Raw genomic sequence first — 27752 nt, 5'->3', positions numbered from 1 at the left:
AGGCATGGCAGATAGAACAAGAGTCCTGCAGGTGCACAGCGCCTAAACAATAGACGCAAGAAGTGTGCCCATCTATCAGAGACATTTTCTGACAGCATGAGTCACACTTCTTGAATCCAGACACTTTGGATTCCTTTGACATCCTGAAAGAAGGAAACAACAAATACAACAACAGCTACCAAAGCAAAGTACAGTCTACACAAAAAACACACTGTACTACAAGACTATCGCTAAAGGTTTTTTTTTTTTTTTAAATAGGAAAGCTTCTAACTTAAACGGCTAGCCTATGAAAGAAAGGTAGAAGGAAAGCCTCTAACCTAAATGGCTAACATGACAAGAAGAGGATGGGGGGGAGGGGCGGGGGAGAACTCTCTAAGTTAAATGAGTTCTACAAGGAAAGGAAGGGATACTACAACTAAACACTAGCTATCACAAAAAAACAAGACAATAATAAATAGGACATGCTGGAGGGACAAATTCATAACCCAGAGGCTCCCTTCACTCTGGAATAAAATCCCAGTCCAGGTTAGGCAGAGTCCCTCATTGACTCTCTTCAAAAGGAATCTTGATGAGTGGATGGGAGATCGTAGGTTTACCCCGGGTATCACTTCTGTGTCACTGTTAGACAGAGGCACAGTATACTAATCTCAAAAAGGGCATAGCAAAATAAATTTAAAATGGGTGGCGAAAGCCAAACACATTCTGGCTAGGCTTATAAATGCCCTAGGGCAGATAGCCTAGTATGAACCTATGAACCTATGAATCGTTAACAATAAAAAACTGAAAATATAAATGTCTAGAGTAAGAAAGTTATACAAAAACTTTATATGAGCCTGAGCCAGAAAAATGACACCTCGCAGCTGAAGCAGCAAACGAGATCTGGGCAGCTATTGCTAGGCATCATGGGATTAGGGGTAGCCTCAAGCCATTAAACAGCTCTCGAGCTATAGAAGATGGCCGAGTCGGAGCCGAGGATTGGCTCCGATCCCAACCAGCAAGAATGAAGGCGAGATAGACAACTTAACATCAAAAGTTTCAGCAAATGAGTGTGAAATGGAATGCAAAACTGAAAGGACATGGTATGAAACTGAATATAGACAAGACAATGATCATGATAGCAAATGGGGGAAGAAGAGCTGAAAGCTGTGATGTACTGAAAAATAGTAGAACAGGTTAACAGCTTTGAGCGTTTAAAAGGTATGGTTGAGGAGAAGGGAAGACTGAATGAGGAAGTGTCAGGGGAAATGCATTACAGAAAAATGCCAAAGAAGCTGAAAAGTAAGGAATTCAAAACAGTGGACTGACCAGTGCTTCTTTATGGCACAGAAACCAATAGAGCAAAGACGGAGCAACTGAGGAGGCTTGAAGTAATGGAGACAAAAAATATTTGAGATAGGTAGTAGGATGTCTACTGTGATACAGATAAAGGAATGAGGGTATCAGACCAGAGAAGGTCAAGAATAACAATTACTGAGGTTTGGTCACATTTGCAGAAAAGTAGAAGACAATTAACAAGAGCAGTTTTGAGAGAGACAGGAAGAAGTAAGAGGAAATGAAAATGTCTTGCCAAAAGATGCATGGACTTCACGAGAGAAGACTTGCAACAATAAGATATGACTGCCAAAGGAGGGAGAAGAGTAGCTTTGAATTAAAACAGATGGCGGCAGTTGACATGACACCTTGTCCAGATGTAAATATGGGAAAAGCAGGGGTTGATGACAAGTGAATGTTATTTATGTTGCAGTGGTTAGGGTGTGATGCAACAAAAACACCAGCAGGACTTCACTTTGTCAAAGGATAAAACTGGTCTTTATTCTGGAGTGACTTTGAGTTGTTCGTCTGGCATGTGCAAACATGCTAGAGTTTTTGCTGTATGGATACTCGTTGACCATGGATATGCAGCTTGCTGGATTCAGTACTGCTGCTATTTTGGTTATATGCATTATATAAGAAACATTACTAAGATATTAAATGGTGGGTTATTCAGAAACAAATATTGCATGGCATTAGGTGAAACAGCATGGTGAGTGGGAATACGAGGGAATGGGGTGATTGAGAGATACGCATAGTGCAACAGCACTACTGGAGAAATACCATAGTATGCACCATATGCAAATGACCAAAAATTATATGAAAAAGGATGTCACAGGTTCATAGGTTCATACTAGGCTCTCTGCCCTAGGGCATTTATAAGCCTAGCCAGAGTGTGTTTGGCTTTCGCCACCCATTTTAAATGAATTTTTGCTATGCCCTTTTTCGAGGTTAGTATACTGTGCCTCTGTCTAACAGTGACACAAAAGTGACACCCGGGGTAAACCTACTATCTCCCATCCACTCATCAAGATTCCTCGGTTTACTATTGTGCGAATCACTGTCGACAGTGGTATTGAGCATAAGGTCGGAAACACAGATGTCGAAGACATTATAATCAATCGAGGAATGGTTTTAACATGGGTCGAGGTAGGGAAGATGGTTGTAGTAGGGAATAATACTGTACACCTACCTCGACCCATGTTAAAACCGTTCCTCGATTGATTATAAAGTCTTCGACATCTGTGTTTCTGACCTTATGCGTTCGACCATACGACAGTCGACCGAGTGATGTTCGCAATTTCAATAGTAAACCAGATTCCTCTTGAAGAGAGTCAATGAGGGACTCTGCCTAACCTGGACTGAGATTTTATTCCAGAGTGAAGGGAGCTTCTGGGTTATGAATCTGTCCCTCCAGCATGTCCTATTTATTTCAGTGCTGAGGTTCAAGTCTCATGAGTGCGTAGCTCGATGGGATTTGGATTTTCTGAGGTGCAGCATGTCCATTAATTCCGGGTTGGACATGGCTTTATACGTCAGGCACAGATCGCCTCTGAGCAGGCGGTATGCCACTGAGTAGAACTGGAGTTTCTTTAACCGGGCAGCATATGGCATCTGTTTGAGCCCTTTGATCCTCTTGGTGAGGTACTTTTGGGGTCTTTCCAGTTGCTGCAGGTGTCTGGTAAGGTACATCCCAAAAGGGGCATTGTACTCAATTATGGGCCAGATGAGGGATGAGTAAAGAGGCATGATGACCTCCCCTGATCTAGATGTGAATCCCTTCATGATTAGGTGGGCTATATAAAATGTTTTTCTAACCACTTTGGCCACGTGGTTGTCAAATGAGAGATTGCTATCAACTTGGATCCCCAGGTCCCTAATTACTTCTTCCAGATTTAATGGATTACCACCTATGTGGTAATTTGTGGGCACTTTGTTTTTGCCAAAGGGGATGACTATACACTTTTTGGTGTTTAGCTTGAGGCCATGGCTCTGGCACCAGTTGTCTGTTTCTATGAGGCCCTTTTGTAGGATGCTTGTGTCAGCTGGAGAGTCGATTATGGCACCCAGTTTGCAGTCATCTGCGAACTTGGTCAGCCACAGTCCTTCCATGTTAGCCTGTACCTCCGAGAAATATATACCGAACAAGAGAGGTCCCAGGACTGAGCCTTGTGGGATGCCACTTGTAACTGGTTTGGAGTCTAACATGGCTCTAGCAATTCTAACCATGTGGGTTCTGTCCTTGAACCAGTTTGCAATCCATCTAGTGACATAGGGGTTTATATTTAAGCTGGTGAGCTTATCTATAATGCCCGAGTGGGGTATTGTATCAAAGGCTTTTGCAAGGTCCAGGTAGGCTGTGTGGACCACCTTCCCCTCGTCAATGGCCTTGGTGACTGTTTCAAATAAATCAACCAGGTTTAAGAGGCAGGATCTGCCCTTAACAAAGCTGAACTGGGTAGGATCCAGTGTCTGTAGGTCCCCAATATCTTTATTTATGAGGTCCATGATGATCCTTTCCATAGCTTTGCAGACCAAGCTAGTCAGGCTTATGGGGTGATAGTTTCCAGGATCCGTTGAGGCACCACCTTTGTGGAGAGGGACCACTGTTGCTGTACGCCATTCTTTGGATACATATCCTGTAGTAAGGCTGAGATTGAACAGTAGTTTTATGTTTGGGTTTAGTTCTTCTTGGAGTTCATGTAGGATTCAGCCCAGGACACCATCTGGTCCCATTGATGCTCTGTTTTTTGCTTTGGAGAGGGCGGCTCTTACCTGAGCATCTGAGATGTCAGGGGGCAGCACTCTGCTGGGATAGATATTTGCCCTTTTGGTGGGGAAGGTGGGGAGAAGTTTGCGCTGAACCTGTCAGCTAGGATGTTGGCAATGCCTGTGGGTTTGGTGTATTTTTTGTCATTTTGGACTAATTCTGAGCATATCTAGGAATTCCCACCCAGGTTCCTAACATAACTAAAGAAAGCCTTGTGATTATCCTTAGTGTCCTGTGCAATTTTTCTCTCGAAGCTGGCCTTAGACGATTTTATGAGTGCCCGTAGTTTTTTGCTAATACTGATCAGAGATGCCTTCCCTTTTTGGGATTTTGCTCTATCATGTAGTAGCTTCCTCCTTCTATTATATAGTTTGTTTATGGCTGGGATCCACCAGACAGGATGCCTAACTTTGGAGGATTTAGTCTTGGTTTTATTTGGGATTGCATGATCCATGCATTCCTGAAGGTGTTCATAGAATGCGTTTATAAAGGATTCTGCGGTCTGGGCCATATTTTCCACAGGCCTGGGGGCATTGAAGGATTCCACCTTGGTTTTGAGCAGTGTGAAATTTGCTTTAGAGAAGTTTTTCACTGTGGTTTTCTGGGCAGGGGCTGGGGTCTGGATGTGAATATCTAGTGAGATTAGTTTATGGTCTGATCTTACCAGTGAGGGATACACTTCTGGTCTGGAGCATAGAGTCCCCATGTTGGTGATGATCAGGTCCAGTATGTTTTCCCCTCTTGTGGGAGTGGCAACAAGTTGTTCCATAGCATTTGAGTTTATAAATTCTAGGAACCTTCGGGCTAGGGTGTTGGAGCTAGAGTAATGCTCCCAGTCTATGTTAGGTTAGTTGAAGTCGCCCAATATAATGGTGTTTGGAGAGACCTTCATATTTTCCAGTGTTTTCAGGAAGGCCGAGTGGGGTTCCTGGGTTTGGGAGGGTGGTCTATAGCAGGCTATAAACTGGAAGGCAGTTTTACCCACTGTTAGTTGCACATGGATAGTCTCTGATGCTTCGTGCTCTGCCACCAACCTGGAGGTGTTGGTATCTTTGACGAATATTGATACTCCCCCTCCTTTTGTGGTTCGGCCCAAGTTTTGTGGCAGAAAAACATGGTATGAGGTATAACCTGGTAGTGCTGGGGTGCTCTTGGGAGCCTTGAACCAGGTTTCTGTTACTGCACAGATATCGATGTTCTCCATGCTAAGGAGAGTTTTGAGTGTGTGCATCTTGAGGTTTAGACTTCTGGCATTGAGTAGCATTACTCTTAGTTTCTTATCCCTTGTGATACCTATGGAGGTGGGTTTGTCTTTTGAGCCTTGCCTAAAAAAGGCACTATGGGGGTGGCAAGAGCCTTTGCCAATATCTGAAAGCCCAGGGGTGACAGGTGCAAGCCGTCCCTAGCGAAGAATTGTGGCTTGTCAAGCATGTCATCCCAGGCAGACAGGCATTGGATCCCCTTTGAATGACACCAATGCTTAAGCCAATTGTTGAAATTGATCATCTTGTCTTCATATTGTGGCATCATTCTTGGTGAGGGTAAGATGCTACTCAAAGTCAGGGTCATACTGGCCTGAGCTACATGCTCAGAGAGCTCCTCTATGTCTCTTTTCATGTAGTCCAGGGAGGTACGTCTCAGGTCATTCACACCAGCATGGACAATGACTGAGTCATATTTGTACTTGCCTTGGAGTGGCCTGAGTGCTTGTCTTATGTGGCGGATCCTAGCGCCCGACAGGCAGCTCACCGTGACCTTCTCCTTTTCAGCCTGGTGAGCGGGACGTCAGTGTGCCTGACGATAGAGTCACCTATTACAAGTGCATCAGGTGTGTTGTTTATCCTTAAAGGCTGTGACTGTTCAGCACACTGGCTTTGTGAGCTATGTGTTGCACGTTTTTTGTTTTGGGGTAGCTGTTGCTTGGGTGTCTGCTTTGGAGGTCTCTGCTGCTTAGGCAGATTTTTATTTAGAGCCTCTGAGTATGTTTTTGTGTGTTTATGTGTTTGCTTTGCTGTCGTGGTAGGTCTATGTGAGACTGGAATTGTAGTGAGTGTGGTTTCCTTCTCCTCCTGACTGGTTACGCCAGTACTGAGTACTGCTTAGCCTCCAGTTTGGCTATATGGTTGCATCTCTCACATGTGTTGGAATTTGTTGGGAGGAGGAGAGGGTTGTCTGTGTTCATGAGGCAGTTGTAACATTGCCTCAAGATTCCCTGATTCACCAGCTGGACCGGAGGGGAGATTGACAACTGACCTTTGGACATGCTAGAATAGTATTGGGAATTCCTTTAAAAATTGAAAAAAAGGGCCAATGGGGAACAAAGTACTCAAGGGGAGTTTGTGAGGGTGTAGTGCTTTTAATTTTTTAGTGCTGACTTATATAATTGCTTTAGTGGGCAAGTGCCAGGCTTTAGAGTGGGAATAGGGTGTTTATTATGAGAACTAGATTAGTTCTAAGGGAAAAAGTGAAGAGCAGACTTTGTGGAGCCGAGAATGGTTTAAACCCAATTAAGCGGCGCTGCCCGATGCTGCGCTATGCGCAAAATCGCACAAAGCCGAGCTAAAGTGGGTTTTATACAGGGGGACTTGAAAGAGCTAGAAATTGGCCCAAAACGGCCAATAGACTACCAGATTCTTGTGCTGGGAACACTCCTCCAGGGATAGATAGGCTGCTCCACTCTCCCCACTGCCACTGGTGAACAAAGAAGCCTCCCTTTATCCAAGAAAGGAAATGGGCAACACAGGAACTTTCCAAAAGTCCAGAATACAGCAAAGCCTGTATTTGGACTACTCTAGGTCAGGAAAGATGGGAAACAAGGATTTTTTTTTCTTTTTTGCAACAAACAGCAGGAAAATGCAATAAATATGTAACACAGGCTAGCACACTTGAGTGTGTAGCCTCAACAGGTAAATGCAACAAACAGGACAAACTTTAAAAGTGCAGGTGCAAAAACAACTTTAAACAGTTTAAAACAGTTCAAGAAGCAGAAATACTTGCAGTTTAGCTAGATCGGACAGTCGCCCAGGTAGTAGCAGGAAAATAAGAAGTTATGTACTCACCATAACGTTCCATCTGAGTAGGTGGCTTCATTTGTCTGCAACCTGTGGGTCTTGGATCTGATATCGGATCCGAGCCAGCAACTTGTTTCATAGCTAATGGATCCGAGCTCCTAGCTCCTCCCCTCACCCATAATCCCCTGCCAACCCTCCATGACCTCAGATCAAGTTTGCCCCTCTATAGATACCCAAAAAGTGTATTCCAATAAAACAACTCACATAGATCCATTTTGAAGGCCAGGGGGAAGGTTGCAGACAAATGAAGCCACCTACTCAGATGGAACGTTATGGTGAGTACATAACTTCTTAATCTGAAGTAGGGACTTCATTTGTCAGCAACCTGTGGGACAGAGTCCCCAGCTACCTGAATCTTGGGTGGCCATCATGGAAGGATATTATGGAGCACCAGAGCCAAAGGATGCTCTCCCTCTAGAAATTACATCCAGTTTGTAGTGGTTAATAAAGGTATGAGATGAGGCCCAAGTGGCTGCCGAACAAATATCATCCAACGGAACTCTAGATTTGAAGGCAGCAGAAGTAGAGATGGAACGAGTGGAATGTGCACAAACTCCTTCAGGTGCGGGTCTCCCAGAAGCTTGGTACGCTAAAAGAATACATTGGGAAATCCAACGTGACAAGGAGATTTTTGATACTACTTTTCCCAAATTAAATTTGGCAAAGGAAATGAACAGCTGGTCGGATTGCCTGTGACCAGCAGTCCTATGAGTATAAAAATACAGCTGCCTATGAACATCTAATGAATGCAGCTTGTACTCCCCTTTATTCTGATATTTAGGAAAGAAGACCGGTAGATTTATGGATTGATTTATATTGGTTTCTGATGCTATTTTGGGAAGGAAGGAGGGATTGGTCTTGAGGTACACTCTGTCTGGATGAAAAATCAAGTAAGGAGGTTTCACAGAAAGGGCTTGAAGCTCCGAAACTCTTTTCACTGAAGTAATGGCTACAAGGAATGCTGTTTTCCAGGATAAGTATTTGAGATCCACTGAAGAGGCAGGTTCAAATGGAGGAGCAGTCAGGGCTTGAAGAACTAGTGAAAGATCCCAAAGGGGGGTACGGCTTCTTTTATAGGGGGTCTGAGCAGAAAGGTGCCCTTGAGAATGGTTTTACACAATTTGGCCGACATCAAGGGCCCTGTGCCATGTCCCACATGGTAATGGGAGATGGCAGCCAATTGTACTTTGACAGTTGAGCAACTAGCGCCTTCCTGAAAAAATCCGGTTAGGAAGTCTAGTATGTATGGAAGAGGGGCTGTAAAGGGATCTAGATTATGATGCTCCGCCCAGACGGAGAAACGTTTCCATTTACTGCGGTACACTTTCATGGTGGAAGGTTTATGCTCTGCCACGAGGATGGCTTTCACTGGTGAAGAGATACCTGGAGTCCTAACTAGGAGTGGAACTGGAGCAACCAAGCTGTCAGCTTCAGACTGTCCAGATTTGGGGTCAGCAAGCCCAACGGATGGGAGATTAGATCCGGACTGGGATCCAGAATCCAAGGGGGATTCACTAGGTGAGACCACAGGTAAGGGAACCAAATTTGCCGAGGCCAGAATGGGGCAATGAGGATCATCCTGCTCCCCAACCACGAGGCTTTCTGTAAGAGCTGTAGCATCAGGGGTAGAGGAGGATAGGCATAAAGTAGACCGGGCAGCCAAGCATGCACCAGAGCGTCTCTTGGAGTTTCCCCTGGAGGGGGAATCAGAGCGAAGAAATTGTCGCATTTGGTGTTTGAGGGAGAGACAAAAAGATCGCAGCAGGGTTGCCCCCATATTGCAAATATCTGCTTCACTACTAGTGGGTTGAGAGACCACTCATAAGGGGTAAGAAGGGTGCGGCTGAGTTTGTCCGCTAGGATGTTGGCCCGCCCCGGAATGTGCGTTGCAATCAGAAAGCGGTTGGTGGAAATCGCCCATTCCCACACTATCATGGCTTCGCAGCATAGAGGGTAAGACCTGGTTCCCCCCTGTTTGTTGATGTACCAGACGACAGACATGTTGTCCGACTGAATTGCAATAGTTCCTACGGGGAGGAGATTCTGAAGTGCTTGCAACACGTACAGCACTGCTCTCATCTCCAGAACGTTGATATGCAGGGAGGTCTCTGTATCGTTCCACGTGCCTTGGATGGTCCTGCCTGAATAATGCCCCCCCCCCCCCCACCCGAGGCGGGAGGCATCCGTGGTCACCGTGGTGAGAGGGGGAGGGATGCAGAAGGGTCGGCCCGTATGGAGATCCGGAGTATGAAGCCACCATAATAGGGTCCTCCTACAAGCCTTGCTGATAGCGATGGGGTGATGGAGAGGAAAAGACTGAAAGGACCATTGCACTAGAAGGGTCCACTGCAGTACCCTCATGCTCAGACGGGCGAATGGAAGAAGCGTTATCGCTGCTGCCATTGAGCCCAGTGCCCTCAGGACCAATTCCGCCGGTGGGGCTTCTGACTGGAGGATGGCCCGCACATGAAGTTGCAAATTCCGTAGTTGTTCAGATGTCAGGAAGGCTCATAGATCTCTGGTGTCTATTCAGGCTCCTATAAATTCTATGACTTGTGTCGGGGCCAGAAAAAATTTGTCAGCATTGATGGTGATGCCTAATTGGGGGGCTAGGCAGAGAAAGAAATCTCTGGCTGAGCAAAGTAGATGCCTTGTTGGGGCGGTCAGGAGCCAGTCGTCCAGGTACAGGAAGACCTGCATTCCCTGGAGTCTCAGGTGGGCCGCTATCACTGCTAACATCTTGGTGAACACCCTGGGGGCTGTGGTGAGGCCAAAGGGAAGGACCCTGAACCGGTATTGACTGGCTCCAAGCCGGAAGCGGAGAAACCTCCTGGATCATCTGTCCATTAGAATGTAGTAGTACGCATCCTTGAGGTCTATAGAGCACATCCAATCGTTCTCCCTTAGGAGGGGGAGAATAGACTGAAGAGTGACCATTCAGAATTTTTCTTTGGTTACCGACAGGTTCAAATGGGACAGGTCTAGAACTGGTCTCGAGTCCCCCGTCTTTTTTGGCACCAAAAAGAACCTGGAGTAGAACCCTAATCTGAGCTGGTCTTGGGGGACGGGCTGGATGGCTCTTTTTCCTAGCAGCTGCTGAATTTCTGCGGCTGCAGCCTCTCTCTGATCGGGTGGTACATTGGAGAGGTTCCTGAATTTGGGGACATGAAGTATTGGAATTTTGTACCCCTGGATATAATTCAAAGCACACAGTGGTCTGACGTGATGGACTCCCATGCCGCTAGGTGCTCGAGCGCCCCGACTGCCTCCAGAGTGGAGCAGCCGGGCAACCCTTCAGGGCTGCTGCATGGGCCGGTCAGAGAAGGGTTCTCTGGACCCAAAGGTCCTTGGAGCCCCTCTGCCCCTGGGGCGGCGTCCTCCCTGTCCTCCTCTGCCACGGAAGGACTGGTTGTCCAGAGCGGGTTGGGAGTGTTGCGATTTCCGGAACCACATCTTCTTCTGACCCTTTTGGTTCTTCAAAAAGGACCGCTGGGGAGCAGAGAAGCGGACTCCGACGGCAGACAACGTCTTCCCATCCTTCTCGCTCTGGACTAGTGTCTCACGAACCATTTTGCCAAACAGGGCAGAACCATCGAAAGGGGCGTTCGCAAAGGACGCTTAAAAGGCTCCGCAAAGTCACAATGCCAGAGCCAGGCCTGATGTCTCATGACTAGGCCTGCTCCGCTAGCTCTAGCCGCTCCCTCGGTGGTGTGGGACAATAGTCGCATAGAGGTATTCGAAATATATCTCAGAGTGGCCATTCGGGTGGAGTACAACTGTTTGTCCTCCGGCGACATGGACTCAGGGGGGGAGGCAGCGTATTCTTTGATTAGATCCCGCTGCATCCTGATGACATGTGCCATATAGTTCAGAGACCTTACCGAAAAGGTCGCTGAACTAAAAACTCGCTTCCCTAAGCAATCCACTGAGCGGGGCTCCTTGCTCGGTGGATGGACTGAGGAGCTCTCCTGAGCTAGTTCCCTCTTTGTGGCTGCCGCCATCAACATGGCATCTATGGGGGGGCACTTGCTCCAGTGTGACCAGTCTGCGGGGGGCTCAGTATCCTGTCCGGGCATTTAGGGACTGGTTCCACGGTGTCCGGGTCCTTCCACGCCCTGGTGGTAATAAGGTCCACCAGGGGGTCGGCTGGAGGGGACACCCACGAGGTAGACGGGCCTGCTTTGAATGCCTCCAGAAACATGGACTCGTCAGAGGAAGCCTTGGGGGCAGACCAGCCACCTCTGATCCTAAGCATTTCCATGATGTCTCCAAAGGAGACATCCTCAGGGGGTGATCTTGGGGAGCCTTTCCCTTCATCCAAGTCCGTGTCCTCAGTTAAGGACTCAGGGGATTCCATGTGCCTCTTCTTGCACTTGTGCTTGCGAGGTACTTCCTCGGGGGGGCTGTCCGAGGAGGTCTCGCCAGCAACATCCTGTTCCAATGGAACAACCTGGGACATCGAAGCAGGCTGTCCCTATGGCCGGGTGATGGAAGCCTGGCCCAGCAGAGAGGGAGTGCAGGGTGGAGCTGAGACAAGGGCCGGGGGTCCAGATGCTCTCGACAGAGCCCTCTCCACTACATCGAAGTCCGAGGGGGAATCACTCTCCCTGGGCTCCGAGAGCCGACTCCCACTCGGATCCGATGAAGGGATCGGAGCCGGCACCAAGACCATCGGATCCGAAGGACCCGTGTGCTCCGACCTGGACGGAGCCGAAGGCACACTGAATCCCCCGGATCCGAAGCTCGGCCCACGGCTCTGAGACATCGGATCTGACAGACTCGAGGGCAGGGTCGGATCCGAAGTACCAAGTACTGTTGGCGCCGACCCATCCCCGGCTCCGACCCTGCCCGGCTCCGAATGCTCTGAACCTGGGTAGCGGGTCGGAGAAGGAGCAATTGGAGCAAAAAAGGGTGTCAAGCTCCCCCCCCCGAAGGGGGGGGAGGCAAGAGCACTCCCATCTGCAGCTGGGCCTGGATGAACCTTCGCATCATCAGGTCCAAGTCTGCATCTGACATGCTGTAAGTTGATCTCGATGAGGCCACCGAGGCAGGCCTGGAATGCCGCCTCGATGACCTCGATGGAGATTGGGCCTCCTCCTCCTCGGGTCCTGGGGAGAAACAAGGAGATCGGAGCCGAAGAGGAGGAGACCTAGAAGCTGTGGAGGGAGAAGCCCGCTTAGCCGGCGGGGCCAAAGCAGAGGCCTCGGCCTGCCGCTTGTGGTCCTTCTCCCTCCTAGCCTACCTGTCCTCCGGCACTTTAGAGGGAGTTTGAGTCCCGACCAGAAAAAGGGGGGCAGGAGTGGCAATCACCACAGACTGCGGTAGTGCCACGGGAGGAGCGGGGGCCGAAGCTGAGACCGGGGGCAATGGTCCCGCCATGACTCGCTTCGACCTCCGCTCTTTTAGTGCCCTGGGGTTGAACGCTGCACAAATGGTACAGCCTGAGGAGAGGTGTTCAACCCCAAGGCACCGAACGCACCGAGTGTGGCCATCAGCCAGGGAGAGTTTATGGCCACACTCGGTACATTTTGAAAAAATGGCTTTTGGGGCCTCAGCCATACTTGAGGAAAAAAAACAAGTACTACACAGACACACAGGCCCCAAAACACAAACACACAGACACTCACTAACGCCAGTGAAGGGAGGGAAAAAACTATAAAAAAAGATATAAAATACAGGGAACCTGACTCCTACATACTTTTTAAAGCTAACGACAGGAGAAAGTGTAAGAAAAATACACTTATCTGACAATACTCACTAAGAGCTCAAAAAATCCAGCTATTCACAAGCGCGGCAAACTAGATCTGAGGTCATGGAGGGTTGGCAGGGGATTATGGGTGAGGGGAGGAGCTAGGAGCTCAGATCCATTAGCTATGAAACAAGTTGCCGGCTCGGATCCGATATCGGATCCAAGACCCACAGGTTGCTGACAAATGAAGTCCCTACTTCAGATCAAACACTTTTATCAGGTTACCAGTCACTCTTTTAGTCTCTCTGCTGCTAGCACCACTCTGCAGGACCACAAGGAGCTTGGCTGAGTAGTAACAAGCGCAAAAAACGCGCCAAAGTGGGTTTTATACAGGGGGACTTGAAAGAGCTAGAAATTGTCCCAAAACGGCTAATAGACTACCAGATTCTTGTGCTGGGAACACTCCTCCAGGGATAGATAGGCTGCTCCAAGCTCCCCACTGCCACTGGTGAACAAAGAAGCCTCCCTTTATCCAAGAAAGGAAATGGGCAACACAGGAACTTTCCAAAAGTCCAGAATACAGCAAAGCCTGTATTTGGACTACTCTAGGTCAGGAAAGATGGGAAACAAGGATATATATTTTTTGTTTTTTGCAACAAACAGCAGAAAAATGCAATAAATATGTAACACAGGCTAGCGCACTTGAGTGTGTAGCCTCAACAGGTAAATGCAACAAACAGGACAAACTTTAAATTACAAGCGCAAAAGCACGCTAAAGCTGGCTTTAAAGCAGGGGATTAGAAAGAGATAGGAAATGGCCCAAAACGGCCAATAAGCTACAGGTCACTGGGCTGGAACCACTCCTCAAGGGACAGATAGGCTGCTCAGAGCTCCCCACTCTCACTGGTGAACAAAGAAGCTTCCCTCTATCCAAATAAGGATATGGGCAACACATGAACTATGACACAGCCCAAAGATCAGCAATACCTGAAGACTGGACTATTCTAGTTCAGTAAAGGTGGGAAACAAGGATTTTTTTTTTTTTTTTTTACAAAGTAGCAGAAATTAGGTACAGAAACACAGTAAATGCTTAAGTCGGCTAGCGCACTTGAGTGTGCAGCCTACCAGTTAAACTAAGCAAAAACAAACTTTAAAAGTGCAAAAAACTCAGAAATACAGGCAGGAATGCAATAAAACAACTTTGCAGAGCTTATTTAGTTAAAGAAACAGAGAAGTATATATATACAGAAAAGCAGCTAAAACACACAAACACTTCAGATGCAGTGCAACCTAGACTACTTGAGTTGTAGCAATATTAAGGCAATTACAGTTATAATAAATGCTCTGAAATATACTCTATATTTCCAAAATGTTTGAGAAGCACAGTCAGAACACAAGGAGGTTCAGGCAAAAAAAAAAAAAAAAAGTTTTTTTTTTGTTTTGAAAGGGAAAAAGGAGAAATAGAAGGCCTTATCAAATGTTCTCTCTGTACTAGGCAGAATGAGCTAATGACACTAGACTGGGAGGAGTGTCACAGAAAGCCACAAACAGATAAAGATTTGTAAAGATACAGAATGCTTTTAACTGCAGACGAATCAGTTACTTATGCAGATTACTTAATAGCAATAAAATACACTCGAAGACTAAAAAGCAGACAATAAAAGTGCTATGTATTAATTGTTAAAAACAATAATCTGTATAAATAATCGAAAAAAACAGGATACTTATATATCTCAGCTAACAGCTGCGGCCAACAACTCTTATCCACTCTGCTCAGTGTGTATAGTCAGAAACCCTATCAAAGTTAGGGCTTAAATACCAGAAGAACAACTTTTTTTTTTTTTACAAGAACACAAAAGAACCAGCCCCCACTCAGCAGACTATTAACACATTCTAGCCAAGTTAAAGAGAGGCTTCAGCTAGAAACAATAGCCTACAGCCAGTAGCATTAGAGAAAGCCACAAACAGATAAAGATTTGTAAAGATACCGAATGCTTTTAACTGCAGACAAATCAGTTACTTGTGCAGATTAGTTAATAGCAATAAAATACACTCGAAGACTAAAAAGCAGACAATAAAAGTGCTATATATTAATTGTTAAAAACAATAATCTGTATAAATAATCGAAAAAAACAGGATACTTATATATCTCAGCTAACAGCTGCGGTCAACAACTCTTATCCAATATCAGCATGTTAATGAGCATTATGGTGTATGTAAATGATGATGACAAACATGAGGGAGTGATTCAGCAATAGAATTAGCATAATGAGCTGCAGGGACCATGTTTTTTGAGCCCCAGGATTTTATAGTGTGCTGCAGCCTCACTCATGACGATGCCAGTTGAAGTATCAACATTAACAGAGGAGCATGTTTAAGAGGCCACCTTCAGAACCAGTGTCTGCACTGTTGTGTTTCATTATCCTCTGTGTCACCCAAAGGTCATTAACTGGTAACTTATCATCACCTTTACAACCAGAACATTGTCAACTGCTACCGTGTGGATGCAAACACTATACAGAGGAGACATGTTTTACCCTTAAATGAATCAAGGGGGGTATACAAACTGCCTATTCCATTGGGCACAAATGTTTGGTTAGTGTAGATCAATGTGTGTGTATGTACATATAAGAAGCACACGTGTATAAATACTGAGCATGTGTAAGCCTAACTGCCATTTTGTAGTAAGCTGTTGAGATGTAAGCATGTATGTATGTAAGGTCTGTCTGTTAACCAGTTTGTTTATATTTTATGATGCTGCTATCCATCCTGATGTGTTTCTATGTATTAAAGCATCTAAACGAAATACCTCACCTGCTTGTCATCTATGTTAGAGAGGGACGAGCGACATGGTGTCAGAAGTGGCATGTCTAAAAAGATATGGAGAATGGATGGTATCCAGATTCTTCAGTTTGAGAATGAGAGGCATTCAGTTGAAACTGGAGGAATATAGAAAAGTGAATCATCTCTACAGCGCATCCACCTCACAAAACAGGTCAGAAATGAATTTCAGATGTGAAAACTTGCTCAGCACTTTTCTTTCGTAAAATATGAAATGAGACATACATAATGCTCTAAATGATATTCAAATAAACCAATATGTACGATATTGATAAAAATATTCAAATTACTATGGAAAATGTTTGTAATAAAGTCCAAATTGCATAAAACGAATAAAATAAGAAGAAACAATCGGATTTTTGCTAAGCACATATTTTTTGTATTAATCAAAGATATCTGAGTTATCAGAAGTGTATAAAGTGGCCGCATGTTTGTGCAGTATTACAGGAAAGTTATTTTGCAAAGTACAGTATTACAGAGCATATTTCGCAAAGTACAGTATTTCAAAGAATGTATTGTGCATTTGAATGTTGTTACAAGCTCACAGAACAGTTTGTTCATACTTAATTACACGGGTCATATTTTCAGTGTGTCTGTGCATACTTTGTGAGCATGGCTCACGGATATCAAAAACCCAGTGCACTTGTGTTTGACAGTAATATTGCTGAAAACTGGAGTGTGTTTGAGCAAAACATTTTAATACAGGCTGCATTTTCTGATAAAGATGAATGTATAAAGGCATTTATTCTACTTAATTTAGCTGGGTCAGAAGCCATAGAAAGGGAGCGTTCATTTGTGTATACACCTGTTATGTATGCAGGATAGGTGGAAACCCATCATGTTCTTGTACCTGCTGAGTCAATGGAGGATCCTGAGTGCTTAAAATATAAATTTAGTGAAATGTGTAACCCCCGGATGAATGTTACAATGGAAAGGCACTTATTTTATATAAGGGATCAAAAACTTGGGTAACTTTTGCAGCATATATAACTGACTTGAGGAATAAGGCTAAAACATGCAGATTTGGTGATTTAAGGGATGAGTTGATAAAAGACAGATGTGTGTGGTATTAAAGATGATGCTGTGAGAAAGATTTTGCTTTGTGACAGTGATTTAACTTTGAATAAGGCCATAAAGATTTGTCAGATATATGAGGTCACCGAAAAGCATGCACATATGTTTACAAATGAGAATAGCTCTAGAAGGAAAAGTGACAAAGCTCATGTTGATAGTATGCAGCACATGGTTAAAAGAAATGGGCCCAAGCACATAGCAGCAACTGTAGCCCCTGCAGCACTCACTGGTAAATGCCAGAGCTTTCCAGCAAATTCCAGAGTTCACACAGTCTCAGTGAAGCGTAAGAGTGAATCAGCAAACTCAAAGTATGGGCCCCAACTCAGTTTCATTGCCAGCTGTCATAACTGTGGTGGAAATCATGAATCTAAAAAGGAAAAATGTTTAGCTTTTGGTCAGCAATGCCACAAATATAATAAAAAGAATAATTTCAAGAAGTTTTGTAAATCAAAAGGCCCACATTCTTTTACTAAAAGGGATCAGTTAGAGAGCTGCAACCCTACTCTTTTAAAAGTTTGATTATGTGATATAGATGCCATATATGTATGTAATACACACACACACACATATATATATATATATATATAATATATATATATATATATATATATATATATATATACACATATATATACATATACGTGTGCATATATATATATATATATATATATATATATATATATATATATATATGGTTTACTATTGTTTATTCGAATGGAAAAACATTTTCTGTTCAAATAAATGAACGGTAATACCGAAAGTAAAAAAAAAAACTAACTTTGACATTGTTGAACCAAATGCTCGACGCATTTGACCCGACATTGTTATCGAAACCACCATGTGATAGCCGTAAAGGAGCTGATGTAAATTAAACTCCTATACGGCTATCACATTTTAGCAGGGGCGCAAACTCCTCTGCACCCACCATGTGGGGGACTGCACCACCCACACCCCCCTACTTATATATTCTAACTCCGAGATCGCACTACAGTGGGGATGTGAATGAATTTCCACTCCCCACTGTACTGCAATCTCTGTGCAGATAGTCGATTTACACTTATGCAAATACAGTTGTGTATTTGCATAAGTGGAGCTGACTATCTGGTGCAAAACTGTTTGTGCGTTCGACATTCTGATTTTCGGCACATTGCAGCCAATAAAATGTCGTTCACACAAACAATAGTAAACCGATATATATATATATATATATATATATATATATATACACACACACACACACACACACACACACACACACACACACACACACACACACAGATGAAATATTACAAGCACTCACTCTGAAAACCTGTATCTACATCACAGTATAAACAGAAATTGAGGTCATCCTACTACGGAGTACAAGCTATCGCCATGTCAAACAAAGCAGCTCCATAACTCTCTGTAAAGCCAACCATGACAATGAATGATAGCCTGTCAATTCACCCTTCAGTTGTACTCTCAGGGCCTTATAGATAAGGGAAACAGACAGTGAGTATTGTGGGACCTATGCTCTTAAATGGTCCACTGGACTGATTGCCTACTACAAACCAATAAATCTCTATGCATGTCTTCAAAGAAAGACTTCATATTGCTATTCAGTCATAAAGAAAAAAAGAATGTCTTAAAGAAGACCAGATGTTAATTAAAAATAAAAAAGATTACCGACAATTATGTCTTATTTTGGCCTGTAGGAAGTCTCGTTACCAAAAACAATATCTTATAATTTTTCTGTAAAGTCTTTAAAAAACACCATAGAATAGCAAAGTTACTCATGGTGGGATTGTACAAGGTAAAAGAAGCAACAGAATAGTTAATAATGTAATTTGTTTCACATTTAATGCAAGCAGGAGGCACACTGGCAATGCCAGAATAAAGTTTTAAAATATAAGGTCTTTTTATTACAGGTAATACAAAGATAAAAATACTAATGCTTTTATATTGCTTCATGTACTATTTTCTTAACCTTGAATACAGTTCTGTAACCTCTTAATCATTAAATACAAAATGACCACAGCCTGTGTAAATTGGAAAACCAAGGAAGGTCTTCAAACTTTAAATCTGATTTTTTTTTAATATTCAGGAAATGAGAAATGTCGGATGACAAATAATCTCAGATTTAATATGCTAATGTACTGAAATCAGTTCCAAGGCTAAGTAGTAAAGAGATTATTCAAATCAATTTAAGAACCCTTTTGTAAAACAGACAGCATACAAGATGTTCTGCATGGCACTACACATAGGTATTCTGAACATTTTTTTTTTTCTAAATAATAACTCTTAATGCTACCCAGTAATACAATGAAGCATGCTGAGTTTATTACTTATTAACTGAGGCTAATATTGTCTTTTAACAGGTCCAGAACATTTGCAGGCATGTCTCCTGCTTCTGATACGTGGACTTTTAACCTGACAAGGCTCCTTATATTAACTCTGACCACCTTACAAGTATAATAATCAGAATAGGAAGTGTACTTTCAGATCCTGGTATCCAGTTACTATCAGTTGCTTGAAGTCTACTACCACTCTCACTACACAATATGTTTGTTTGGTAATAAGACAAAATTTATATGTGTGTGTGTGTGTGTGTGTGTGTGTGTGTGTGTGTGTGTGTGTGTGTGTGTGTGTGTGTGTGTGTGTGTGTGTGTGTGTGTGTGTGTGTGTGTGTGTGTGTGTGTGTATGTATATATATATATATATATATATATATATATATATATATATATATATATATATATATATATATACACATACATATATATATATACATACACACACACACACACACACACACATATATATATATATATATATATATATATATATATATATATATATATATATATATATATATATATATATACAAGGGTGATGTGCAGAGCTGCAGTAACTACAGAGGAATTAAACTGATCAGTCACAGCATGAAGTTATGGGAAAGAGTAGTGGAAGCTAGGTTAAGAAGGGAGGTGATGATTAGTGATCAGCAGTATGGTTTCATGCCAGGAAAGAGCACTACAGATGCAATGTTTGCTTTGAGAGTGTTGATGGAGAAGTACAGAGAATGTCAGAAGGAGTTGCATTGTGTCTTTGTGGATTTAGAGAAAGCATATGACAGGGTGCCCAGAGAGAAGTTGTGGTATTGTATGAGGAAGTCAGGAGTGTCAGAGAAGTACATAAGAGTGGTACAGGATATGTACGAGGATAGTGTGACAGTGGTGTGATCTGCGGTGGGAATTACGGATGCATTTAAGGTGGAGGTGGGATTACATCAAGGTTCAGCTCTGAGCCCTTTCTTATTTGTAATGGTGATGAACAGATTGACAGACGAGATCAGACAGGAGTCCCTGTGGACTATGATGTTTGCAGATGACATTGTGATCTGTAGTGAGAGTAGGGAACAGGTGGTGGAGACCCTGGAGAGGTGGAGATATGCTCTAGAGAGAAGAGGAATGAAGGTCAGCAAGACTAAGACAGAATATATGTGTGTGAATGAGAGGGAGGATAGAGGAATGGTGAGGATGCAGGGAGTAGAGGTGGCAAAGGTGGATGAGTTTAAATACTTGGGATCAACAGTTCAGAGTAATGGTGAGTGTGGAAGAGAGGTGAAGAAAAGAGTACAGGCAGGATGGAGTGGGTGGAGAAGAGTGTCAGGAGTGAATTATGAGAGACGAGTACCAGTAAGAGTGAAAGGGAAGGTCTACAAGAGGGTAGTGAGACCAGCTATGTTATATGGGTTGGAGACAGTGGCACTGACAAAAAGGCAGGAGTCAGAGCATGACGTGGCAGAGTTGAAGATGTTAAGATTTGCGCTGGGTGTGACAAGGATGGACAGGCTTAGGAATAAGTATATTAGAGGGTCAGCCCAGGTTGGAAGGTTTGGAGACAAAGCCAGAGAGGCAAGATTACATTGGTTTGGACATGTGCTGAGGAGGGATGCAGAGTATATTGGGAAAAAGATGCTAAGGATGAAGCTGCCAGGTAACAGGAAAAGAGGAAGGCCTAAGATAAGGTTTATGGATGTGGTGAGAGAGGACATGCAGGTGGTTGGTGTGACAGAGCAAGATGCAAAGGACAGGAAGAAAAGGAAACAGTTTATCTGCTGTGGTGACCCCTGACGGCAGCAGCCGAAAGGAGAAGAAGATATACATGGATCCCTATCAGATGATAGAAATTTCATTGGACCGAATCCCATTTGACTGAGAACATAAGACTGAAATTTCAAAATACTGAAAAATCACTTGACTGAAATCCATAATGCTAAAATCTTACAATGCTAAATTTCAACATACTGAATTTTAAAGTGGACGATATAAAACCAGAATAGGTGGGGAGCTACGCCCCCACACCCCCCAACTATATATACTAACTCCAGGATCGCACTACAGTGGGGAAAAGGTATATGCCCTTTTCCCCACTGTAGTGCGATCCTGGAGTTAATATATATAGTTATGGGGGGTGAGGGGAGGCACAGTCCCCACCTATTCAGTCTTATGGTCTCAGTCAAAAGAGTTTCAGTCATATGAAATTTCTATCATCTGATAGGGATATATATATATATATATATATATATATATATATATATATATATATATATATATATATACATATATATACAGAGTTTCACTTCAGAAGCCTGAATGATCAAAAGCTGGAGACCAAAAGCCTAAAATTTCATAAGCCTGAAAACTCAAAAGCCTGAATCCCATAAGACTGAAAACAGATAGGATACAAATATTGACAGAAGACAACACAAAACAGATTAAATTCCACCAAATATAAGCTGGGGGGCAAGCCCCCCTGCACCCGACATGTGGGGGGGTTGTGCCCCCCCCCACAGCCCCTGTTTTATATATATATATATATATATATATATATATATATATATATATATATATATATATATATATATATCAACTCCAAGATTGCACTTCACTACACTAAAGTGCAATCTCGTAGTTGATATATTTAATTAGCAGGGGGTGTGGGGGGTGCAGCCCCCCTGCCCATACTTGGTGAAAATTGCTATCCTTTGTCTTGTATGTGTTTTTGTGTGTCATTGTTTGTCTTCGGTATGTTTTCAGTCTTATGGGATTCAGACTTTTGAGTTTTCAGGCTTATGAAATTTCAGGCTTTTGGTCTCCGGCTTATGAAATTCAGGCTTTTGATCATTCAGGCTTCTGAAGCAATATATATATATATATATATATATATATATATATATATATATATATATATATATATATAAATCTATATCTGCATATATATATATATATATATATATATATATATATATAAATGGATCTACTTTGAAATCCTGACACCCATATGATCGACAGTCATATACCTGAGACGAAAATAGTGAAATTTAAAAAACCTGACTGTTGACTTTTTTTCCAGGGTAAGTAAACACTTGCCCAAACATAAATGAAACATACATTGAAGTAAGTAAAACTAAACTAGGTGGGGAACTGTGCCCTTCACATCCCCCTAACTATATACACCAACTCTGGGATTGCACTACAGTGGAAGAAAAGGGCATGTTGGGCAAGTGTTTACTTACCCTTGGAAAAAATATACGTTTGGCCTTTTCAACTTTCGCTATTTTCATCTTGGGTATATAACCGTTAATCATATTGGCATCAGGATTTCAAGGTAGACCAATATATTTTATTTATTTTTTTATTTTACATTTGTTGCCGGGTTAATCCGGCTGAGCTGATAGCCCTTTTTCAGCGGCGACCCGTGGAGAAAAGTTGCACAGATTTACAGTGAAATTCTATAAGTAAAATGAAGTAAAACATAAAAAAATCAAAACAGTAACATTTTTAAGTTAGAAACAGTAAAGCATAAAGACTATTTACAGATTTTAAGTTGACATTACACTTAAGATATGTGCAGGAACAGTATGCAAGTTCAGTATACTAAGTTTAATATACAGTGAAGGATGTTACAGTTAGTGAAGAGCATAGAGGCAGTATAGAAGTAGAGAATATTTTCAGGACAGAAAAATTAGCTAGTTCGTAGGTTCATAGATAGGTACTAGGCTATCTGCCCGAAGGCATTTATAAGCCTAGCCAGAATGTATTGGCTTTCACTGCCCCCTTAGATTAGGTCCCTGTGCCTCTGTCCAGCAGAGACATTGAAGTGATCCCTGGGGTAAACTTTCTGTTTTCCATCCACTCGTCAAGGTTTCTCTTGAAGAGGGTTAGTGAGGAGCTCTGCCTTATGTAGATTGGAATCTTGTTCCAGAGCATGGGAAGTCTCTGGGACAGGAATCTATTCCTCCAGCACATCCTGTTTATTGTTGTGGTGAGGTTTAGATCCCTGGAGCGTGTGGCTCGCGGGGATAAGGTTTTCTTTAGGTGGAGCATGTCCATCAATTTTGGGTTGGACATGACCTTGTATGTCAGGCAGAGATCACCTCTGAGTAGGTGGTATGCAACAGAGTACAGCTGGAGTTTCTTCAGTCGAGCTGCATAGGGCATCTGCTTGAGGCCAGTGATCCTCTTGATGAGGTACTTCTGTGGTTTTTCCAGTTGTTGCAGGTGTCTTGTAAGGTACATCCCAAGTGGGGCATTGTACTCTATGATGGGTCTGATGAGTGATGCATAGAGGCACCCAATGACCTCTTTCGATCTGGATGCAAACCCTTTTGTGATTAGGTGGGCCACATAGAAGGATTTTCTAACCACTTTGGCAATGTGATTATCAAAGGAGAGGTTGCTATCTACTTGGGTCCCCAGATCTCTTATTACATCTTCCGTATTTAGGGAGCTACCACCTATGTGGTAGTTTGTGGGTACTTTGTTTCCAAAGGGGATGACTATGCACTTTTTGGCATTTAGCTTGAGGCCACAGTTTTGGCACCAGGTATCTGTCTCAGTGACACCCTTTTGGAGGATGTGTGTGTCAGCTGGAGACTCAGTTATAGTCCCTAGTTTGCAGTCTGTGAACTTGGTCAGCCATAGTCCTCCTGTGCTTGCCTGTACCTCTGAGAAGTATAAGTCGAACAGGTGAGGTCCTAGGACTGAGCCCTGGGGAATGCCACTTGTAACCGGTTTAGAATCAGACCTAGCTCCCGCAACTCTTACCATGTGGGTTCAGTCCATGAGCCAGTTGGCAACCCATCTCGTGATGTAGGGGTTTCTGTTCAGGCCGGTGAGCTTGTCTATAATACCTGAGTGAGGAATGGTGTCAAAGGCCTTTGCAAGGTCTAGGTAGGCTGTGTGGACCACCTTTCCCTTGTCTATAGCCTTGGTAACTGTCTCAAAGAAGTCCACCAGGTTTAGGAGGCATGATCTGCACTTAACAAAGCCGAACTAGTTAGGGTCCGGTGTTTGGAGGTTTCCAATGTCTCTGTTGATGAAATCCATGATGATACACTCCGTAGCTTTGCAGACAAAGCTAGTCAGGCTTATAGGGCGATAGTTCCTGGGGTCTGTTGTGGCTCCACCTTTGTGGAGTGGAATAACTGTTGCTGTGTGCCACTCTGTGGGCACGTAGCCTGTGGAGAGGCTGAGATTAAACAGTGTGTTTAGGTGAGGGGTTAGTTCATCTTTGAGTTTGTGTAGTACGCAGCCTGGGACACCGTCCGGTCCCATTGATGCTGTGTTTTTGGCTTTGGAAAGGGCTGTTTTAACCCGAGTGTCTGTGACTTCAGGGACACTACATTCTTCTGGTATAGTTATCGGCCCTTTTGGGGGTGAAGTTTGCATTGAACCTGTCTGCCAGGATGTTGGCTATATTGGTCGGTTCAGTGTATTATTTTGTGCCATTCTGCACTAACTCCGAGCAGATCTGAGAATTGCCACTTAGATTCCTGACATAGCTAAAGAATGCCTTGTGGTTATCTTTGGAGTCCATGGCAATTTTTCTTTTGAAGCTAGCATTGGATGATTTTATGAGGAAATGTAGTTTCTTGCTGATAATGATCAGGGATGTCTTCCCTTCTTGGGATTTTACTCTTTTCTATACTAGTTTCCTCCTTCTATTGTATAGCTTGTTTATGGCAGGGGTCCACCAGACTGGTTTCCTTTTCTTGGAGGAGTGAGTCTTGGTTTTGTTTGGGATAGCATGATCCATGCATTCTTGTAGGTGCCCATAGAGTGCATTAGTAAAGGATTTTGCAGCTTGGACAGCGTTACCCTTTAGCATAGGGGCTTTGAAACTTCCCACCTCGGTCTTAAGTAATGTGAAGTTTGCTTTTGAAAAGTTTTTCACAGTGGTTTCTTTGACCAGGGGTGGTGGCGGAATGTGGATATCCAGAGTAATTAGTTTATGGTAAGATCTAACCAGCAAAGGGTTGACCTCTGGTGTGGAACACCGGTCGCCCATGTTGGTGATGACCAAGTCCAATATGTTGTCACCTCTGGTGGGGATGTTGACCAGTTGATCCAGGGTGTTTGAGTTTATAAATTATAGGAAATTTTGGGCAAGGGAGTTTGTACTTGAGTAGTTCTCCCAGTTAATGTTTGGGTAATTGAAATCAAAAAGAAAAAGTAAGCCAGCAGCAAGTAGACTGAGTTGAAGCAAAAAGTAGTTTAATAAAAACTACTCAAATAGCATTATAGCATCCTTACACAAACCGGTTTCGGCCTGGATTTTAAACCTAGCCTTCTTCAGTGTACAACAAGGGGGCTTGTAAAAGTTGCTGAATTTAAACAAGTAGAGCCATCCTGATTGGTTCAAAGATTATTAGACATATGCTGATAAATAATCAGCAAAAATTAATGAAAATTAATACATTCAAATACATTAAGGACCAGAAAAAATAAAAATCACAATATATATATGTATATTTATACTTATATATGTATTCTATTAAGTATATCTAGGTATTAAAACACCAAATATACAGCATCAAATATGCAACAAGGATATATCCTATATAAAGATGTTTATTTATAGACATTCATTTAACCCTGGATTGAATAGTGCACCCAATTTTGTTATCCATTTCTTTTCTTTTAAATCAAGTTTTTTATGCCAACCGCTCTTATTGGTTCTATCACCAATAATTTTATCAATAATAGTAAAATGAAATTGTGCAGTGCCATGTGTGAGAGTATGTTTATATAATGCATTGGTTGTTTTTCTGCATCTGATGTCCGTAATTTGACTGGTCGAGATGTCTGCCCAACATAGAATGAGTGACAGGTACAACAGGCCAAATAAATGGCCCAATCCGTGTTACAATTGGCAAAAAATGTAATGTCAAAAACTGTGTTTGTATTCCTACTAGTGAACTCCTTGATTTTCAACATATGCTTACAATTCACACAGTGGCCACATGGAAAGGAACCTATCAGCTTGTCCCCCAAAATAGTGGTTTGATACACCTGCGGTAAAATGGATTCATTATGGTGTTTGTAATGGTTGAAATGACCAGCCAAATTCTTGCCTTTTCGAAAAGAGAATAAACATTTGTCAGGAATAATATTTTTGATTTTAACATCGGCCTCCAGTATATTCCAATTGTCCCTAATGATCTTAATGAAGTTGTTAGTGTTTCTACCAAATGTGGTAGTAAATCTTAATTTATTAGACTTGATGGGCTTCTTTTTGTATTTCAACAAATTAGATCTATGTAAACCAGAGGCATAATTCTGAGCCATAGTCACATATCCTGTATTATACCCCCTGTCCATAAATCTATTGTGCAAATCCTGAGCATGATTGACAAAAGTATTATTGTCAGAACAATTGCGCCTGATCCTAATAAATTGTGATTTAGGAATGTTCTTTGCGATGTGTTTTGGATGAAAGCTGGATGCGTGGAGAATGGTATTATACTGAGGGAATTTTCTATAAGTTTCAGTTGTTAAGGTATTGTCATTATTTCTAGTAACCAAAACATCCAAAAATATAATAGATTTTTGGTCATAGGTAATTGTGAATTGTATTCCCCATATATTATCATTCAGATATTCCATAAATTCCTGGAGATATGAGACATCCGATCTCCACACCATCCAGCAATCATCCAAGTATCTTCGCCAGATGTCAATTTCTGGCAAAAACAAATTATGAGTGTCGTCATAGATCATAATTTGTTCAATATATGCCATAAACAGATCTGCATATATGGGGGCAAAAGATGCCCCCATAGCTGTACCTCTGATCTGTAGGTAGCATTCCTGGTTGTAGAAAAACATTTTTGGTCAAAACATGCTCAGTCAAATTTAACAAAAGTATTGAATCCTGGTTGATATATTTTGGATTTATTGAGCCAAAATTCAATAGCATCAAGTCCTCCCCAATGTGGAATATTAGTGTATAGTGAACATCGTCCAAGGTACAAAGCCACCAATCTGAATCTAACTGCATGTCATTTACAATACTCAAAAATTGAGTAGTGTCCTGTATTCGTGATCTAACATATATCAATAGAGGCTTCAGATGCATTGTTAGAAATTCAGAAAGAGGTTCAGTAATAGACCCCATACCTGACACAATGGGCCTACCAGGTGGATGTAGAAGATCCTTATGTATTTTGGGTAGAAAATAAATATATTGTCTAGTGGGATCAGTGATAGTCAAATGGTAAAGTGTTTTTTTAGTGATAATACCATTGTCAACAGCAGAATTCAGAAAATCATCAATATCCTTTTTAAATACTGAGGTGGGGTCCAGTGGCATTTTTGTATAATACTTCGCATCATTAAGTTGTTTATGTGCTTCAATATCATAGTCGCTCCAGTCTAACACTACCACTGCCCCTCCTTTATCTGCGTTGATAATTATCAAATCTTTATTACGTACAAGTTCCTCTAAACAAGATTTTTCACCAACAGTCATGTTATTGGACATAGGTATGTCATGGCTGTGCTGAAAATGTAACTCATTAAGTACACTTCGCAAAAAGAGGTTAACAGTTGGATGCATAGGAGGAATAAACTTGGAAGTGTGATATTTGAAGGATTCCATTTGTGAATGTTCTGGATCACCTCGATCCTGAAAAAATAATTTGAGGTTGATGAGTCTGCAAAATGCAAAT

The 27752-nt window shown here is 42.7% G+C and overlaps 1 protein-coding gene across 1 annotated transcript in view; it reads right to left on the bottom strand.

Annotated features, from left to right (window-relative positions):
• Positions 1 to 27752, bottom strand: part of CPNE9 (copine family member 9) — a 2305657-nt gene that overhangs the window by 1690123 nt on the left and 587782 nt on the right. The window lies entirely within an intron of this gene.

This window comes from Protopterus annectens, chromosome 7.part0 (assembly GCF_019279795.1).
Source record: "Protopterus annectens isolate FY-2018-M chromosome 7.part0, PAN1.0, whole genome shotgun sequence".
Lineage (NCBI taxonomy): Eukaryota > Metazoa > Chordata > Ceratodontiformes > Protopteridae > Protopterus > Protopterus annectens.
Note: the sequence above shows the minus strand (reverse complement) of the source record. Positions and strands in the feature narration are given on the sequence as shown.